The following is a 15926-nucleotide window of genomic DNA, read 5'->3' on the forward strand; positions in this document are numbered from 1 at the left end:
GGATTAAGATAGATGGGAAGCTTACTTTTTCAAAACAACTGTCATCTATAATTCAATATGCATTTTATTTCTTACATTTTACTTGCTATTAAAACTATTTTTAGAATCACATGATCTTCATGTTCTAGTGCACAATCTATTTTCTCATGTATTCATTACTGTAATATGCATATCAAGGTTTGCCTATAGGCTCATTAAAGCGCTTGCAGTTACTTCAAAACATTGCAGCTGAAGTGATCTATGATTTAAAAAAATATGACCACATCATTCTAATTTTGAAAAAAAATTGCATTGGCTTCCAAATTTGGGGGTCATTTATCAAAGTGCTATATGGCGTTTTTGCATGCGTTAAGGCATTTTCGCATGCTGTATTTGCTACAAGAGTTTTTCTTGATAGTGGGAAAGAAAAGGTTGTTTTATTCCACTTATGGAAAGGTGGTACCTTATGTTGTGAAATATTTCAGACATATACCCAACAGGTAATATCATTCATCCCATTCCAAAACCTTTGCTACTAACTCATTGCTTTTGTAAAATTCTCATATGCTGCTTCAGTTTCTTGAAATTCCTGGGAACACTCATATTCAGAGAAGTGTAAAAGATGGCCTCAATTTGAATGCCTTCTGATTGGTTCATCAGTAGGTATGGGATGACATTTGTGACATAGCCTATAAGGGCCAATCAGATCCAGTGAGTGTATGGCTGTTGGAGTCCTCTGCCTACTAATACAAGTCCTCTGTCTACTAATACAAGTTCAAACTGAATTAGGGAGGAATTCTTACATACATTTGAAAACTATGACATCAAATTGATGGTTTTATTTCATAAATCATAAGTATTACTGTTTGGTGAAAACCTGTACAATGTGCACAAAGTTAAGCTTTCTTTAAAATCTATTTCATTGCTGTTCTACTTTTCCCTTTTGGGGGTGGGTGTGATCCAGTGGTTTCTGAGGAGTTCATGAAGTTGATGATTTAAATACTTTCCCTTCAGCACTCAGTGTGATGTTAGGCAAGTCACTTTATTTCCCTGTGCCTTAGTTTGTCCAACTATAATTGGCTCTGATTAGTATTGATCCCTCTCCTTTTGTGCCTTTTTAAAAGTTTAACTTTATTCCTGTCCCTTAGTGGTAGATGTATGTTCTGAAATACTAGACGGGTAAATGCTCTCTCTCAGAAATGAGCTTGAAATGTATTCCATTTGAGCTTCCAACATATTTGAACAAATATGATTGAAACACAAATGGGAAGTATTTTGGATTCATTTGCACGAAAGCTAAATGTGGATTGTTATTCTGTCCTTGTTGCACATTTAACTTGTGCAACTAGACAGATAGCATAACTCAGCTTTTACTTCACAGACAGAGGAGGTCGCTTCTTCCACTCAAACTTTATTAAAGAGTAATAGAGGTTTACAGCGTCTTACCTTGAATAAACGAGAGAAAACAGCAATCAAAGCAATCTGGGCCACAGAAAATAAACATCACTCCAAAAATGCCCACACTCAGAGAAGACATTCACAAATATGAAATAAAAACACTTTCCCCTATTCTTTACACAAAACCTTATATAGAGCACCACTAACGTTTAAGTAACATCGAGATCTCCTATAAATGTCGATACACACACCCGCCCCGCCCTCAGAACCCTACCCACAACAAAATGGAAACAGAGACCAAAATGGATGAAGAGGCCGCAGCTTTATTGTTGACATTATTAATGAGAAAATAACTCTCTGCACAAGCCCCGGCAACTGCTGACACCAACCGTGTCTCCCGGTGCTGCCCACCGTGTTTCCTAGCAAAGCAGACCTTAATGCCCAGCCCCCCACTGTGAACATCAAGCAAGGAGGCCACCCCAGGCCAACAAAGTTGGCCCACCGGCTCGTGTACCCGCCTAAAGCTGTGACAATTTGTCATACAGGTATAATATTAATGATGATTCTAACAAACAAGTATTCCTGCCTGCGCCCACCAATAAGGCTGCATCGCGGAGGGATGGTGTGTGGGAACGTGATGGCCAAGGAGGGGAGAAAGGGTGAGCATGCATGTGTTGGCCACTTAAATCAGGCCAGTGCTGCAACCACTGCACGCCCGGCCCAGGTTGATGATGCCGAGACTACGTCCGCTTAGGGGAAGGGTCAGTCGCACGTGCGCCCCTCCCCCTCGGGAACCCGAATTGTATGGCAGAAGTGGGGTGAGCCGACCCAACGCGGCCTCGCTGTTAACAGAGGGCCATCTTTTTAAAAGGCACTCAGCCGGCTAAGCAATATTTAGCAGGCTAAGTAGCACCGCTGAATATCCGGTTATGGTCAGCAGGTACCACTTAGCCACTTAAGTGGCTTAACTGACTAAATTTTTAGCCAGACAAGTCAGGGATGGGGAATTGGGGGGGGGGGGGGATTGGGGAGGAGTTGAGTTGGCCAGATAAATTAATTGGCTATCTCGATATTCAGAATTAGCCAGCTGATCTATCTGGCTAACTCTGGTCGGGCCAAAGGGCTGTCCTAAAGTTGCCAGTTATACATAACTGGCTAACTTTAAGATACCAGGATATATTCAGTGTGCAGCTGCACCGCTGAATAAACAGCACTTGTTAACTAGTTCTGTATAACCAGCTAACTAGCAAAGCCATATGGTGGCTCAATATAAACCTCTTTATTACCACAGCACCATCATAAACATGAACAATCCACTGATGACTTATGGAGGTTCAAATGTATAATTATCAGTCTATCATTATAATCCAGTCTTAATTTGCACCATCTTTTAAGAAATATATTTTATATTGCAAATAGAGTTCACTTAGCTTCAAAAAAGCAAATTCCTGTCACAGGTTTCTCCACTGACATCCTGATGTGGACCATGTTTCTAACTAAGCCTGCATCAGGGGATATCTACCGTTGGAATCATGTTCTCAAGTGGCTGACAGATGTCCATCTTACACCTTAACTCACAGTATTTTAACTGAAAAAAAAATGAGCAAACATGTTTAAATCAATTCTAAACCAATCATGATCTTGCACATCATATCAGAGACTAGAGAGAGTACTATTCCAATTCTTCATTAGAATCAGTTGGCTGATGTATTTTCCAGCCCACTAAACATTGCCTATAATAGAGGGAGGAATATACATGATATAGCTGTTCACTCTGAATTACCACATCAAGATCTAGCTGGGTCAGGTTTTGTGCTGATCACTTTCCATGTCATCAATATTCTTTATGTGAACAAACCATTGGAGGAGAATTTTGGAAGCACCCAGTGACTGGCAAAATATATCATAGAAGCCTGATTACATGTACTTTGGCATGGATAGTGTATGCAACCATCTGTCCATATAATCTCATTTGTGATGGGAGAACTAAAAGAGCTGTCAAAATGAGGTTGATAGAAGGTTGTAGCTGTATTACTACTTCTAAGATACAAGCTCTGCTGAGATCACTTTGTATCTTGCAGCAGCATGAATTTGTGTACTTGCACTGGACTGGTTTACAACAAGTTTACCTGATGTGTCATGGGGGGGGGGGGAGGGGGTGTGTGACATGGTTGCACGCCTCTATTATTGTGAGCAATTTTGAATTTTTAAATTAAACTCTGTACAGCCAACTAGACTGAATGAGGAATTGGAATGGTACTTTGAGAAATGACGTGTAAGATCATGATTGCTTTACAATCGATTTAAACTTGCTTGCTCATTCTTCTTTTTCAGTTAAAATACAGTGAATTAACGCATAAGATGGATGCCTGTCATTCATTTGTGAACATGATTCCCTGAAAGCAGAGTGATTTTGAAACATGATCCATGTCAGGAAGACAATGGAAAAACTTGAGATGTGACCAGAGAAACCTGGGGAAGGATTTTGCTTTTCTGAAGCTAAGTGAACTCTATTTGCAACCTAAATTAGACTTTTAAAAAAATGATACAAATTAAGGGGGTAAGGCTTATCACGTGCGATAGCTTGCTAGGAGCAGAGTCAGGGCAGAGTCGGGGTGGCGAGGGGAGGAGTCGGGGCGGCGACGGGGTGGACTCTGCGATGTCTTCACTGGCAGCGATAAGGTAAGACACGTTATCGTCTCCAGTAGTGCGCCCAATTGCACCACCTTTCATGATGGTGCTCTTGGGTGCGAAAGTCAGCAGCAATAACACCGCGGTGGTGCAATGGCTGTCGGCTTTCACAGGCCCATCTCCCCTTTCCCCCCTGCCCCCTGTTTTCGCTGGATTCACCATTCTGCGGTAGAATGGTGAATCCAAGCCTAAGACTGAACTATAATTCACCTATAATTAGACCTTTGAATCTCCATAAATCAACAGTAAATATTTTATGTTTATGATGGTTCTTATATGGTATTAAGATTACGTAAATTTAGATGGAATTCTATGTAAAGATTCGTGTAAAACTTAGGGAAAGGTTATTTGATCACAGACAATAAATACAGATAAAAAGAGGATTGTTTTGTAAGACTAGGACAGATCAGCTACGGAAGCACGCAGGCAGGGCCTAGCCAACTAGTTACACAAGGAAAAGCTCCCAGGTTTCCCTGCTTGCAGATCCTAAGTTAACCTATTCAGAGCCAGCTGCTACTGGATACAGCAGAAGCTTGGAACATGCAGGCCAAACTCAGGTTGACAGTATAACAGAATACAAAGAAACTGTATGCAGAGAAAAAGCCTGAACAGCAACATTAATAAACAGAAACAGACAAAGCTGCTGTGGTAGAAGGACACTGTGAAAGCAGGACAACAGTAGCATACAGGAAAACACCTGTGAAGGCAGGACAATTGAAATGCACTTTATTTATTTAGCAGACCCTTGAAGGTCAATTTGCAGGACACATCTATTTTTTCTTAGTATTATTATTTTGGCATGTAGCTGCCGCATGCAGCAATCTAGTCCACATTCACATTGCAAACATATTGCAAAAGATTAAATATAGGGTAAATAAATCTTTGAGAGAATATAGTCAGCATTCAACAAAGATTGCAATTCAATAAGAGATTGGAAGACATACTTTAGTTTACAACATTGCATTGCAGTTTATGCCTTCTTTCTCACTTGCATAAAATTTGTTACTGTGTTGGACAGTGCACAATATATTGAGTGCCAAATCCTAGCAGAGCTATCAGTTATGGGATGTATCCCTGACACAACAGATAGTTTGCTTTGCTTGGGTACTTGCCAGGTTCTTGTGGCCTTGTTTGGCCTCTGTTGGAAACAGGATGCTGGGCTTGATGGACCCTTGGTCTGACCCAGCATGGCAATTTCTTATGTTCTTATGTTCTTATGTAAAAAGTAATGACTGTACAAGTCAGATGTAAAATATCTCTGTTGAGTTTGGCAGAAAACTGCACACTATTCCCAGAACAATCTGAGGGCAAAATTAAAATTAAAGTGAATTATTTTTATGTACATTCTGGGGGCAATTTTCAAATAACCGGTGTAGTTATAAAGCATATAGGAGGCTGCTTTTTTAGCGTGCAGACATTATGTTAACTTTGAAAGTGAAAATCGAAAAAAACTGGCACCAATGTGACAAAATAATATCATTAAAAATAAGAGTCACATTACTTTCATGGTTTTTTTTTTTGTAATATATGTTTATTGATGTGAAGTAACAAAGTACAAACACTGTACCGAACAATTTCAACCAAATGTAACATGACCAGGAGTAGACTGTGTACAAAGTATAACATACAGAGTATAGCATATAAGGGTCTCTCCTATAAAGCTCTCATAAGTAAAGTCCAACCGTAATTGTAGCAACATAACCTTGAAAATGACTAACCTGTATGGCTGAGGGCCCGGAGTACCTTCACATATGTTAGTTCCTAAACTATTCTTCCCCCCCCATAAATTTTACGAACTTACCCCAAACCCCTCCCTGCATCCCCTTCCCCCCCTCCCTCCTTCCCCTCCCAAATGTGTGTGTCGTAGGTGAATGGAAAGGTAACAGTCAATCGCCTGGGCTGGCTTCTAGCGGCAGGTAGCCTTGGGTAGTACTATGTGGTCGTGAAGAGTTCTGCAAAGTCCAGTCGCTGTAGAGGTGAGAGTATTGTGCAAACAGCTCCCATTATCAAAAGACTAAACGCCTATTCGGCTTGTGGCCTTCCCATCTTGGTAATCGCCGGGCTTAGATATGAGTGGAATGGCTGCCATATCTGTTGCATTTTGTCCCTCTGTTTTGTGGTAGAGTGTTTCGCTAATAGAAACTCTTGAGTACTAAGACTCAGCATCCTTTGAAACCAATGATCCTTCATTGGGGGGTGTTGGGATAACCATTCGGTCAGGATAACTTTTTTCCCTATCGTGGCAGCTTTGGTTAGGAACATCCCCATGTAGCCTATATCTGGCATATTATCTCTCAACACTCCAAACAACCAGACATTGGGATTAACCGGGATAGGGTATCCCCATATTTTCTCGCAGAATGACGCTATGTCCGCCCAAAATCCAAGAATGGCAGGACATTCCCAAAAGCAGTGAATGTAAGATCCAATGGGCGCTGAGCATTTCAGGCAGACGGGCTCTGGGCATAGCTTGAATTTGAAGGCGGTAGCGGGAGGTATATAGCCCTTCCATATAAATTTGAATTGGGTCTCCCGTAGTTGTTCATTGGTGGAAATTTCCCGAATAGTGGCGAAGATTTTTGTAAACTCCTGGAAAGAAAGGTTGAATTCTGGCCATGTTTTCCAGGACAGATACAATGGAGTTAGTGCGTCTCCGTCCAAGCATCTTGCCAATTCTCCATAGAATCGAGAAATACTTGGCCCACTTTTAGTACCTGCGGTTATTAAGGTAGTTAGGGCTGGTCGCTGGACCCCAAGGGTGTGCTCCTCTCCCACCGAGTTAAGAAAGTGGCGGAGCTGTAGGTACGCAAAGAAGTCAGAAGAGGGAAGCTGATATCGCTCCTGAAGTTCATGAAAGCTTTGAAGGCCTTCTGTCTCTATGTTTGCCAGTTGATATAAGCAGTTCAGTCCCAGCTTTCGCCACTGGAGAAAAACTGATGGCCCTTGACCGGGGAGGAAGTGTGGGTTATTGGCGATGCTCACTATAGGAGTCGTGTGGTATGGAAACCCCAGTTTCGAACAGACAAACCTCCACATGCGCCTGCATGTCTGAAGCAGAAGATGCGGTCGTATCTCAGCCGGTATGGAGGCGGGCAGAGCATGCAGAAGACAGTTTAAGGAGGGGACCCCAAACCACGCCTTTAGGAACGAGCCCGGGATGAAAAATGAAGTATCTTGTAGGCAGTCCTGCACCAACCGGAGATTACAAGAAAGATTATATCGGAAAAGGTTTGGGCATCCCAATCCCCCTTTCGTTTCCGGCAATTGAAGGGTTCTTAATGAGATTCTGGCCCTCTTCCCCCCCCAAAGAAAGCCAGAAATTGTCTTGTTCAGTAGTTGAAGGTCTCGGAGCCGAAGCCACAATGGGAGCATTTGGATAATATACATCCATTTGGGGAGAACTACCATTTGATAGAGATGGACCCGCCCGCGTAGGGATAATGGTAACGATGTCCACTTAACCAGCGTGTCTATAGTGTTTTTAAGTTTAGGTTGTACATTAAGATGGTATATGGCATCCAGATCGGACGGTATAATCACCCCTAAGTATTTCAGCTGCTTGTTTGCCCATTTTAGCTGGAAGGGCACAGGCCAGTTGAGCTGGGCCGCTTGACAAACATCCAGAGCTTCGGACTTGTCTCTATTAATCTTCAGGCCTGCAAACGAGCCAAACTGTGACTGCAGGTCTAGAACGAGAGGAAGAGAAGTAAGTGGTTGTGTCAAAAATACTAGGACGTCGTCAGCGAACGCAGCCACCTTAAAAGTCTTGTTGCCCCTCTCAAATCCTTTGATGTCCGGGTGTTGGTCGATTTTACGCAATAACGGGTCAATGGATAGAATATATAAAAGTGGGGAAAGCGGACACCCCTGTCGGACACCTCTATGTAGACGGAAGGGGTCTGATTTTTGACCATTGATTAAGATTCTGGATTTTGGATTATCATATAATAAGGCAATATAATCAGTAATTGGGCCAGAAAATCCATATTTTTGTAAGACGGAGAACAAGTATGACCAGGAGACCCTGTCAAAGGCTTTTTCCGAGTCAAAGCCTACCGCCATCGACGGGATTTGCTGGTGTTGAGATATTCGCATGGCCGAGAGTAGTTTGAGTACGTGGCTGGTGGCTCTCCGTCCCTGGACAAAGCCCACTTGATGTTCTGAGATGAGGGATGGTAAAATCGAATTCATGCGATCTGCCAACACTTTTGCTAGTATTTTGAGATCACAGTTTAGGAGAGAAATTGGCCTGTAAGAAGCTGGGAGGTTGAGGTCCTTTCCTTCTTTTGGTAAGACCGTGATAATAGCGGTGTTGAAGTCGTCTGGAAATTTGTGTTGGGACAGGCCCTCCTGGTAGAAGTCTGTTAAGGGGGACGCTACCAGTTCCTGTATCTGTTTATAAAAATCATACGAGAAACCATCTGGGCCAGGCGCTTTTCCCTTCGCTACCCCCTTAATCACTCGGATAACCTCCTGAACTTGTATGGGTTTGTTAAGGAGCGCCAGCTGTACCTCTGTGAGCCTGGGCAGAGAGACATTCGAGAAAAATTCTAGCTCCTGGGATATTGCTGGAGTCAAGTCATCCGTGTAAAGGGCTTCGTAGAATGTCCGGAAAACATTTCCCATATCCGACACTTTAGTCACTAGTTTGCCGACTATCGTCTTCATGGAGTGTATGAAGGACTTCTTTCTAGTCCCTCGCACTAGGTTTGCTAATGGTCGGCCGATCTTGTTCCCAAATTTGAAGAAATTATGATTCATGGCTTGTAACTCCCGGTAAGCCCGAGCATGTAAAGTTGTGTTTAATTGGCTTAGTGTGCTGAAATACAGTTTTTTGTGCGGTTCCGTTGGTGAGGAAAGCCATTGTGCTTTAAAAGTCCTCATTTTAGCTTCTAGAGAAAGTATCTCAGCCGCCACCCTCTTCGTTCTAGCGCTAAGATATGCTATTATGTCCCCCCGTATGACAGCCTTGCCTGCTTCCCAAAATAGAATCGGGGTGGTGCGATGCTGCTCGTTATTCTGGGCATAAAGTCTCCATTTTTCTTTCAGGTAGATTTGAAACTCCACATCAGTGGCCAAACCCCCCGGGAAATGCCATGGCCGGTCGCCCTGTAATCTGTCTCCGAGGCGGAGAGTTAAGGTCACCGGGGAATGATCGGAGATCACTGGAGTCTCTACCTCCGCTTTATGAGATTTAGGGAACAACTGTCGTGCCAGGAGAATGTAGTCTATTCTGGATTGCGAGCCATGGGGGGGTGAAAAAAACGAGAAGTCCTTCTCCGTGGGATGTAATGTTCACCACACATCAATGAGGTCCAGATTTTGACATAGCAGTTTAATTCCATTAAAAGCACCTGAACGTGGAGTGTGTCCTGCTGGGGATCTGTCCATTTCCGGGTCTGAAACACAATTAAAGTCGCCCGCCACTATCAAGGAGCCCTCCAAATGGGTCAAGAGAGTGCTCAGCAAGCGATTAAAGAAACATTGTGCATTTGTACTCGGTGCATAGATATTACATATAGTGACCAGTATACCTTTCCATCGCCCCACAACCAAGACATATCTCCCTTCTGGGTCCGTCATAGAATGCTTTACAGTGAAATCCGCAGACTTATTTATCAAAATCGCTACCCCTGCTTTACGCCCTTGTGCAGCCGCAAACCAACAGTCTCCCACCCAGTCCCTCTTTAATTTCAAACTCTCTATAGCATTTAAATGGGTTTCTTGTAAGCATGCAATTTCTGTGCCTAATTTCTTAAAGTTGTTCAGAATCTTTTTACGTTTGATAGGGGTGCCCAGACCATGCACATTCCAGGACACCAACTTATTCATGTAATACCTCTATCATGATCATTACTGATGCCTTTTAATCCAAGTATTGATGAGGGGGGAGTGCCCAGCCTCCGCTCACCCCCCATACACCAAGGCTCACTGTTTGTACCAATCCATCCTATCCCTGTTTGCACATCCCCTACCCCCCCGTACCCTTTCCCTTCCCTTAATCTTGTCCGCCCCCCATCAGCTCTTCCCCCCTCCCCTCCCCCCCATGTCCTCCCTTTCCCCTCCCCCTCCCCTTTCCCCCCCACCCATACATCCAACTCAAAGTCTTTCTCCCACTTCCCGCAAGCGGGGGGGAGATCCGGGGTCAGTGTCGGATGTTCCGGCTCCCCGCACATTATAAGACAGAATTAAAAGAAAAGCAGTCTATTAACCCCTTGTCAGTCGCGGGTGCAGACTGCAGCCAGACGAGAACAGAGACAAAAGTCTGCAAGGACGCTTTCCCTGCGCTCCCCACCATTCCTGAGTTGAACAGTCTGAGGGTCGTCTAATGAAGCCCCGCAGGAATTGGAACAGTGGAAGCGCAGGGGACCAACGTATAAGGGCGTCCTAGTCGATCCGGCCTGTCCAGTGCTGCTTCCAACCGTTGGTAGTTCTGTCCTGGTGGTGAAAAATCCATTCTCCACAGCATTTCCCTGTCAGCTCACGGGGACAGGAATCGCAAAAACTTCTGGGCTTCCTCTGGCGAATTAAAGGTGAACACCTTCCCATCCTGCCAGACCTTCAACGTAGCAGGGTATTGTAAGGCAAATCTTTTATCGGTCTCCACGAGGTGTGAGCACAGTGCCGAGTATTGCCTTCGCAGCTGGGAAACTCGAGCCGAGTAATCTTGTGTAAGGCGGATGTGTTGGTTGTTATATGTGAGCTCTTTTAGGCGTCGGGACGCCGTCCAAATTTGTTGCTTATGGGCGTAGTTCAAAAATTTAGCGTTAGCGATTCGGGGACGGGTATCATTCGGTTTTCTAGGGCCTACCCTGTGCGCCCGTTCCACCATAAGCAGGCCCTTAAGCTCAGGGAGGCCCACAGCGTCCGGTAACCAGGAGGCAAGAAACTCACCTAGCCCTTTATCGTCCACTGCCTCTGGAAGTCCCAGGATCCGGAGGTTTGACCGTCTAGAGCGGTTCTCAAGATCGTCAATTTTTTCTTGGCATTCTTTTAGTGCTGTCGCTTGTGCCTGGAGCTGAAGCCCTCAGCCGCCATGTCTTCCTCCACCGTCATCACTCGCGTTTCCACGTGGTCGAGTCGGGGTCCCAGGTCAGATAACGTCTCGCTCATGACGGTCAATTTCTCATGAATGCCCGCTAGTTTTTCATCAAGTGTGGCTGCTATGGTCTCCCGAAGGGTCGCAAGGGTGATCGTTTCTGTGAGGCCCTCCATCTGCTTTTGTGCTGTCGCTTCCACCGCCGCCGCTTCCGCCGCCGCCACCGCCGCTTCCGCCGCCATCTTAGGCTCCCCTGCCTTGCCTCGGTCCTTCTCCTTTTCCTTTCGTGATGTCATAGGTTGCGGCGATTTATTCATGAATTTCACGATAGACATATGCTAGCTGTCAGGATGCTCCAAAAGAAATATTAAAATTGCCGATTCTTAGGGGTTTCGCCGGTGCCGAATGTGCAGGGAGCTCGGAGCTGAAGGGAAACGCGTCCTCCTCAGCACATCACCCCACGTGACCCCACTTTCATGGTTTTTAATATAAGGAATACCCTCATACCATGGTCAGTGCACACTTCCGCCAACCGGCGTCTTTTACCTTTATGTATCACCGCCACTCTGGCTGCCCAATATCAAATAATCATAGGGTAACCTCTATTTTATTTAAAACCATGATGTACTGCCGCACACTTCTTAGCAGTTCAATTCATTTTTCATGTTTTTTTTTTGTATATTTTATATATTTTTTTTTTCAAAATATCTATTTTGAAAAAAAAATATATATAAAATATACAAAAAAATATATAAAATATACAAAAAAAAACATGAAAAATGAATTGAACTGCTAAGAAGTGTGCGGCAGTACATCATGGTTTTAAATAAAATAGAGGTTACCCTATGATTATTTGATATTGGGCAGCCAGAGTGGCGGTGATACATAAAGGTAAAAGACGCCGGTTGGCGGAAGTGTGCACTGGCCCTGGTATGAGGGTATTCCTTATATTAAAAACCATGAAAGTAATGTGACTCTTATTTTTAATGAACTTTGAAAGTGAAGCAAGGTGGGTAGTTTCTCTTTAAAAATTAGTGTAAAGTGTCCATGTTCAAACTGGCTAAGTTCTTTGCCCTTGCTCTTTGTTACAGGTAGCTCAGAGGGTACCATAGTGTAAAGGTTAGACCAGTGAATTGCAAACCAGGGAACCAGGGTTCAAATAACACTACTGCTCCTTGTGACATTGGGTAAATAAATTTCCCTTCCACTGCCTCAGGTATAAATTTAGTAGGTTATTTTAAAATGAATTATGGGATAGATTTTATAAAGTTTCTCGCGGATTTATGCGCGTAGGGCTTTTAAAATCAACCCGCTATGTGTGTAAACGTAGCATATATCACAGCAAATTTCAAAAGCCTATTTATACTCTTAATATAATTTAGCCCTATAAAGTGAATTTTCAAAGGAGTTCCATATGTAAAAGTAGCAATTTTCAAAAGCCCATTTAAATGCTTAAAGTCCAGTTTATCACATGTTAATCCTTTTGAAAATTGCATACATAAAGGACAAACATGGTTGCAGAAAAAAGGCAGCATAATCTGTCTATTCTCCCCATCCTCATGTAAAATTTTAATTCTATGTGGGATAACTAAAAATGTAATTAACAAGCTGACAATAACAAAACTCTGAACATGAAAGAAGCATCTTTGTGGTGAGAAAACTGCTGAGCTTCCCTATTCAGCTGGCAAAGATTTTAGCAATGAAAGCGTGACTGTTTCATAGGCTTTCCTCATGGTTCCGCGAGCCCAAGCAACGTTTTGTAGGACTCACAGGGAAAACATATAATTATATAAGATCTAAATGCGGAGCATAAGGCAAAAGTGCTGGTCAAAATAAGCGTGATGGGGAAATGCCATCCATATATCTGAATGTTTGCAGATTTGAGATGTTACAGTCCTAAAAGACTGAAGTAGTGCTGTTATAAGGCTAGCACAGGGACCCGAAGCCTAGCTAGCATGCACTGGAAAAACCATCATCAATCTTGAGGAACAACAATTTAGAAGTGCAGGTACTCAGCCATATAGTCTCTGCCTTAGTGCCTCAGGAGAAGTTTATAGGAAGTGGGGTCCAGCAAGCTCACACCTGAGAGAGAGCAGTATAAAGTAGCTGGATTGTTTCTATATCCTATGAAGCTTGTGGTGTGTGCTAGTATAAAGAGTTGTAGACCTCAAATATGATGATAACAACAGACTTAATTTGAGCATTAAGGGTTACAATCCCTCTGCTATAAAGTGTCACGGCCTATTCTATATGATTCTGTGCATATATGGAAGCTTGAAATAGTGTTCTATACAAGTATACGGATAAATCCTGAGGGAGCATTGAGAAAAGAAGAAGATTTTGCTGGTGAAGAGGATTGGTGAGTATTGCTTTACTGGGTAATTTGGGGACTTAAAGTTTAGGGGAGAGTGAGATTGTGGGGTAAACTGTGAGGGAGTCGGTTGGACCATTAGATGACCGAGGGGTTAATGGGGCTCTAAGGGAAGATACGGCCATTGCAGAAAGACTAAATGAAATCTTTGCTTCCGTGTTTACTAATGAGGATGTTGGGGAGATACCAGTTCCGGAGATGGGTTTCAGGGGTGATGAATCAGACGAACTGAACGAAATCACTGTGGACCTGGAAGATGTAGTAGGCCAGATTGACAAACTAAAGAGTAGCAAATCACCTGGACCAGATGGTATGCATCCTAGGATACTGAAGGAACTCAAAAATGAAATTTCTGATCTATTAATTAAAATTTGTAAACTATCATTAAAATCATCCATTGTACCTGAAGACTGGAGCATGGCCAATGTAACCCCAATATTTAAAAAAGGTTCCAGGGGCGATCCGGGTAACTATAGATCAGTGAGCCTAAATTGAGTGCTGGGAAAAATAGTGGAAACTATTCTCAAGATCAAAATCGTAGAGAATATAGAATGACATGATTTAATGGAACACAGTCAACACGGATTTACCCAAGGGAAGTCTTGCCTAACAAATCTGCTTCATTTTTTTTGAAGGGGTTAATAAACATGTGGATAAAGGTGAACCGGTAGATGTAGTGTATTTGGATTTTCAGAAGGTGTTTGACAAAGTCCCTCATGAGAGGCTTCTACGAAAACTAAAAAGTCATGGGATAGGTGGTGATGTCCTGTTGTGGATTACAAACTGGTTAAAAGACAGGAAACAGAGAGTAGGATTAAATGGTCAATTTTCTCAGTGGAAAAGGGTAAACAGTGGAGTGCCTCAGGGATCTGTACTTGGACCTGTGCTTTTCAATATATATATAAATGATCTGGAAAGGAATACGACGAGTGAGGTTATCAAATTTGTGGATGATACAAAATTATTCAGAGTAGCTAAATCACAAGCAGACTGTGATACATTACAGGAGGACCTTGCAAGGCTGGATGATTGGGCATCTAAATGGCAGATGAAATTTATTGTGGATAAGTGCAAGGTGTTGCATATAGGGAAAAATAACCCTTGCTGTAGTTACACGATGTTAGATTCCATATTAGGAGCTACCACCCAGGAAAAAGATCTAGGCATAATAGTGGATAATATTTTAAAATCATCGGCTCAGTGTGCTGCAGCAGTCAAAAAAGCAAACAGAATGTTAGGAATTATTAGGAAGGGAATGGTTAATAAACGGAAAATGTCATAATGCCTCTATATCACCCCATGGTGAGACCTCACCTTGAATACTGTGTACAATTCTGGTCGTCGCATCTCAAAAAAGATATAGTTGCGATGGAGAAGGTACAGAGAAGGGCAACCAAAATGATAAAGGGGATGGAACAGGTCCTTTATGAGGAAAGGCTGACGAGGTTAGGGCTGTTCAGCTTGGAGAAGAGACGGCTGAGGGGGGATATGATAGAGGTCTTTAAGATCATGAGAGGTCTTGAACGAGTAGATGTGACGTGGTTATTTACACTTTCGAATAATAGAAGGACTAGGGGGCATTCCATGAAGTTAGGAAGTAGCACATTTAAGACTAATCGGAGAAAATTCTTTTTCACTCAACACACAATAAAGCTCTGGAATTTGTTGCCAGAGGATGTGGTTAATGCAGTTAGTGTAGCTGAGTTCAAAAAAGGTTTGGATAAGTTCTTGAAGGAGAAGTCCATTAACGGCTATTAATCAAGTTTACTTAGGGAATAGCCACTGCTATTAATTGCATCAGTAGCATGGGATCTTCTTAGTGTTTGGATAATTGCCAGGTTCTTGTGGCCTGGTTTGGCCTCTATTGGAAACCGGATGCTGGGCTTGATGGACCCTTGGTCTGACCCAGCATGGCAATTTCTTATGTTCTTAACTAAAGGTAGGTAGGTTTAAGCATGTTTGCCTGATAAAAAGTCAAGAAAGGTAGGTAGGTAGTTTTTTTCCTTCCCATCCATCCTTAAGTGGATTTTTTTTATTTATAGACTTTTATCCTATTTAAGAGGACAAGAGACATTTTTACATCAAAAATCACTTAATGATTTATCTAATTAGATAAATTATTGTCTCCTTGCAGGCCTTTGCCAAAATAATATTAAATACACCACATAAATGTAAAATACTTTAGTTTACACTATCCTACTCCCTTAGCAACCTAAATTAAGAACACATCAATATTAAGATAGCAGTCTAGAAGTGAGATGGGGGCCTTCTGGTCTTTTGCACTGAGTGCCACATGTATAATTATCTACCAGTTGGTGAGAGATTATGGGCCAGATTTTAGTAGCTATGCTCGGGCATAGATTTGTGCATGCAATCCGGCGTGCACAAATCTATGCCCGATTTTATAACATGCGCGTGCAGCCACACACATGTTATAACATCCGGGGT

Source organism: Rhinatrema bivittatum, chromosome 3, assembly GCF_901001135.1.
Source record: "Rhinatrema bivittatum chromosome 3, aRhiBiv1.1, whole genome shotgun sequence".
Taxonomy (NCBI): Eukaryota; Metazoa; Chordata; class Amphibia; order Gymnophiona; family Rhinatrematidae; genus Rhinatrema; species Rhinatrema bivittatum.